The sequence below is a fragment of the Sycon ciliatum genome, unplaced genomic scaffold (genome assembly GCF_964019385.1).
Source record: "Sycon ciliatum unplaced genomic scaffold, ocSycCili1.1 SCAFFOLD_774, whole genome shotgun sequence".
NCBI classification, from domain to species: domain Eukaryota; kingdom Metazoa; phylum Porifera; class Calcarea; order Leucosolenida; family Sycettidae; genus Sycon; species Sycon ciliatum.
The window spans coordinates 39,682-44,997 of NW_027044819.1; the positions used below are offsets into that span (position 1 = coordinate 39,682).

General features: G+C 46.0%; 1 long non-coding RNA gene across 1 annotated transcript; it reads left to right on the forward strand.

Moving 5' to 3' along the window:
• Window positions 1-1,612: 1,612 nt before the first annotated feature.
• LOC135830633 (uncharacterized) lies at window positions 1,613-3,053 on the forward strand. The gene is made up of 3 exons (XR_010556075.1): window positions 1,613-1,792; window positions 1,885-2,050; window positions 2,579-3,053. It is a non-coding gene; the product is annotated as an uncharacterized LOC135830633 (long non-coding RNA).
• The last annotated feature ends 2,263 nt before the right edge of the window (window positions 3,054-5,316 follow it).

Sequence of the window (5,316 nt, forward strand, 5' to 3'; positions counted from 1 at the left end):
CTCCCTGGTTCGCTCCATCAGACACTCAACATGAATTCGTAACGTGGCAATTGGTTGCGTTTTCTGGACATCTTCTAAGGCCATCTGTTGCTTGATCGCTTGAAGGGGGGGATGTCCAACTTTACGCCATGTGGCATCAAGAGATCCCGGATGTCAAATCCTTGGTCTGCCATAATCAAAGTCTCATAGCCGGCTACTGGCAGAAGATATAAGTAGTGGCTTCTGATTGTGAGCTCGTGGTCACTGGTGGATCCCGTAAATGACTTGGAGGTAAGCGCCGCACCACCATCTGGGGTCATACGGATGATGCACTTCAAGGTAGTAACGTTATGCGTCTTATATGAGCTGTAGAGTTGCGACTGCGCAGACAGACTGGAAGCGATATTACATTTCAGCACTGTAGCACCTATGATCATGAATGGTGTAGGATGCAGCTTTTTGAAAACATCCAGCAATCGTTCTGCCAATTGGGAAGGACGCGGCGAGATTGGTATGTGTGCCGTGGCGAAGACTAACCATGGTAATGAAAAAGCTCTCCACGCCAATTAACCTAATCTTCCGTTCATCACCGGGTTTCCTTTTCCTGGAATCGGCATCCACTGGTTTACTGCGAAAGGAAAGACGCTCTTATAATCCAGGTGAAGAAATTGAATACATGCATCAAACGCAGCAAGCAAAGGAAAACCAGTGTAGTACTGAATGTCAGAGTCTTCAAACCGAGCTAAATCTCCAGGCTGAACTCCACTTGGATATCGTCGATAGTGACTATAGTATTCATCAGTGAAATGGTTAGAACACACCACTATATTGTATGACATGATGGTACCCATAGCCATTCCGCTCATCTCGACGAATGGCGGTAATCCAAGACTATCTTGTGTCCAACTCGTCACTGCTCACGCTCTTAGCTTCTCCAGTTTTCGATTCCTTGCTAGCAGGGAAGACATCGAACAAAGTATTTTGTCTGAACGTCGGTCGCTGTTGCACTGCGGAACGCAGCAGTGATCGCCTTTCCCATGGCTAAAAAATCTGGAGAGATCTTCTAGAAAACAAAACTAAACCCTTTACAAGAACTAGGCAGAGAAAATCCAGTGACCGTCCTCATTATATTATTCTAGAATGTCGATCGCGATCGCGATCGCTTGAAGAAACATAGTTTTTGAAAACACAAGGAAAAAAAAAAAAAAGAAAGTCACTATTTTCTCGACGCGTGGGTGAGTACACGCCAAACGCGGTGATTGATCGTTGCGGTTCAGGAACAAGAGCTCGCGCGTGACTCGTAATGCACTGCATGTATGGTGTGCCCGGGTCACGCATTCAGTACACATGCCATGCCCCGCCAAGTCACTGTGTGTCTTATTTGGCAAAAGACCTATGGGGCTGTTAAGTGATGACGTCACAGTTCCTTCGATACGCATAACAACGATCCCACTGGGGACAAACAAAAATAGCGTCGTCTCCACCGACCCAGTTGTCAGTGGCAACATATAGGAATCGTGTACATTTCTTCGTTTCTTCTTTGCTGTTTTCAGTGAGTGTTTTGTTTTCTCTTTGTCCTTGATCTCGACGATGTTGTCGTGCTCATTACCTTACTGAGACGTCTCTTGTGACTGTAGTCAGTATCACGGAAGATTTTATTGGCGTGACAAGGTAGATCGCCGAGATCGAGCGTGAAAAACGCTCTGCATTAGTAGCTCCTGTAGAATGTTTTCTGGGTTGGCGTATCCATGGTCAACAAAACCAAGGTGCAAGACAGCATGAGAGATCGTGTAAACGATGTGAACTCCAAAAGGTAAGCTCCTGAACAAGTGGAAAGATATGGGTATTTACAAACTCTCTTTTCATCCATAGATTGCCGCTATGCATTGCATTTTGTCTTCACAGATAATCTGGCCAAATTTATTGTAACTAGAGAGTGCAATCGTGCACTGCTTGGGGCCCATCCCAATGTCATCACATGGCTGTGGTGACTAGTGTATATCTGGGAGAATTTTTCCTCGACTGGTACGGAGTGCAGGTGGATCGATTATGAGAAATGCGAACATGTGAAGTAAGTAATTAGTTGTGTCGAAGAAATGTGCAATAAAATAAATTTACTTTACACTCAAACATACACTGTAGATGTACATGTAACATCATGATAATGATTCCATCTTCATTGTCCCGCAACTGGTACACCATACGCACCGAATACATGGTGTGTGTGTGTGCGCGCGCGCGCGCATGTACATGCACACACTCTCATGCGTGGCCGAGTCGGCCAGATGAACAGACCATGCATTTACACGAGGTGCCCGTAATGTCATTGGAACGCTGTACTTTATGATTTTATTCCAAAAGAGTATGCCTTGCCCCTGACGAATGGAGTTGTGTCTGTGCTCAGCTGGTATCGGGCTATGACGCAACACTGCAATCAGCACTGCAATTAAAAGAGCACTGCATGGATTATTTTGACTAACTTCCTTTGCGTTTACTTGGTTGAGCCCGTGGTTTCATTTCTGTGTTCTGTCATGATTGGCCTCTGGAAATAATCAGAGTGGATGTCATTTTGCCATTATATGTGTGCCTTGTGCGACAGGTTCAAGGCTAGATGCACTTCACATTCGGCGTGCGATCTCAGCGTCTGGGACCTGATGAAGTCTTGGTTGGATGATTATTCAAGCCTGACACTACTCGACACACCAATGTTCATGTCAATGTAATTTTTTCAGAGCTGCACTATTTACGTGTTGATGCTTACTTCGGTGTTAGCGTGTTTCCCCCGGATTGTTTCTATCATCATGATCGTGTGTTCTTGGGCTGAGCGAGCACATGCACAAGTGTGCAGCTATAACCCTGTGCATCTTTGGTTACACTTTGTTCTGCAATGCATGTACCTTGTAACATTATGTGCTTGCACTGCTTTGTCTGGCCTGCGTATTTCAGGACTATTCAGTGCATTAGACCCAGGTTTGTTCGGTTGCCGGATGATCTCTTGTTGCGTCGCTCTGTATTTGTATTCATCAATTTTTGGGCTTGAGAATTGAGCTGTTGTGTGGTTCCCAATATGAAAACATGATGCTGGTGCTCTGTGTTTCGATTATCGACTGTCGGAGCAGTCATGCATTTATTAGCAGAACGGTCAATACTGTAGTCTTTTCACGTGTTTGTCTTTGTGTTTTCGCCGGGGGTATTAGCGGTAACACTGCACACAGAACGGCAGTGTTGCATCACTGGACGACCCTGCCTCTGCATCTGACTTAATTTCCCCAGGATCTGGTGCAGTTACACCAGACAGCCACTTCCTGTAAACACGCAAACAGCAAAAGAAGAGATCCCGCAAATCAGGAAAAACCATTATGGAAAATATAGAGTAGATCATACAACATTCAATAATCTGGAGTAATTACAGTGAGACAAACACTTCAAACAGTGCTCTCTCTCTCTCTCTCTCTCTGTCTCCATCCTTCCAAAAATACCCTATGACAATTCCCTAGAATTATTTTATTTTATATTCTTAGGACATCATTCTGAACATAATAAATTCTTCCATGGGTCTTAGATCACCACGGCACGGAGGGCGAAAATATATCTAAGTCATGCAGTTTACGGGAGGTGCGAGCTGTCATGGATATAGAGGCTGATATTGTGCCAGCGTGAGGGCAGAGACAGAAAGAAGACACTGATTTCTTGAACAACTCACCGATATATAATTGAATCCACAAGGAGGGCTCATAATTTGATCCATCAGGACGCGAAACATCTTCAAAGCACTCTCAAACACGGAGTGTTACTGTGGGCAGCCAATTTCACAGCCATCATGAAGGCACTCGACGACTACAGGAGTTTTGTAGAGGAAAGAACAAGGAGTAAAGAGCGACAACAATCGCTTGAAGAAAAAGCAAAGAAAAACAACTGTCTCTCCAGTCATTTAGATGCTGTTGCCCTTGACATCTGGTTCCGTCCAGAGGACGCGACTTTTGTTTGTCCCCAGTGCTCTCCGTTGCTATGCGTATCGAAGGAGCCGTGACGTCACACTTAACAGCCCCATTGCAATTACATGCCGAAGCCATCAGCCACTCACACCAGTCACCTGGTCACCGTGCCTGCAGGGTACAACTTACTAGCCTGTTTGACCTTTTTTGGGTGCAGTCCTGTCACTCGAGTTGAACTCGAGTTGAACCTTGGTGTGAAAGTTGTCACCTGCTGGCGTGGTGACCAGGTGATTTGGGCACCCAGGACCACGTGACCGCTTCTTCAACCATGTTCGATTGGGAATAAAGGAGGAACGCTGCATCGCAGCCTTTTCGGACCAAAACCAGTCGACTCAGCGTCCAAAAGACTACAACATATGGGCCAATCACGGTCATCCGTGCTTTTATAAGAACGAAATGGCGCTTTTAGTGACATTTTGCATACAAATCCCCATCTAGTAGGGCGCAGTCACCCAGTTTCGGTGGAAGTGCGCGAGTTCGATTGGGATTCAAGTAGGAAGGGAGCGTCTCAGCTTCCTCGGACCAAGACCATTCGACTCAGCACCCCGAAGACTACAACTGGTGAAATTTTAATTTTTGCCTTAACTTCCCCTTTAATGACCTCCCCTATTCAATTCCCAATTATGTCCTTGGTTGCAGATGATACCACTGTCCTTGCTTCCTCCCCATCTCACGCCACCCTGTACCCCAAATTTCAGACCTGTATCAACGACATTGTTCACTGGATGAGCACTTGGTACCTTAAGCCAAATGTGACCAAAACCGAGCTCCTCCTTTTTCCCCCTCTCACAGATCCAGTGCTCATCTTCCACTTTCCCGATGATCCCGGTCACCCTATCTCTGTAGCGCCCCACCATAAACACCTTGGCATTGTCATAGATTCTGTCCTCTCCTGGTCTCACCATGCTGATCATGTGTCGTCCAAAGTATGCCGATCTGTCGGCATAGTGTCAAGTCACTTGTCCCGTTTGCCCCAAAATTGCCGGATTAATTTTTATAAATCATACATTCTTCCCCTCTTCACGTACGGCTTCCCTGCCTGGTCCACCATTAACAAAACCCACATAGGTAAATTAGAAGTTCTCCATCGCCGTGTACTGCGCATCATATTTCGTACTGATCGTTATACCTCAAATCTAGACTTGTATGCTGCTGCATCCACTGCCACTCTGCAACATTACCTTGATGCTTCCAAGTGCACCCTGGCTCATTCAATTTTTCTTGACCAGCACCCTGCTCATTTACAGTCCGGTCCCTTAATTGGTTCAACTCAGGTGGCACCACCCCGAAGCTGCGTTCGTCTCCCCCTAGCTAGGTCTACCCTATACGTAAATCCCCCTTT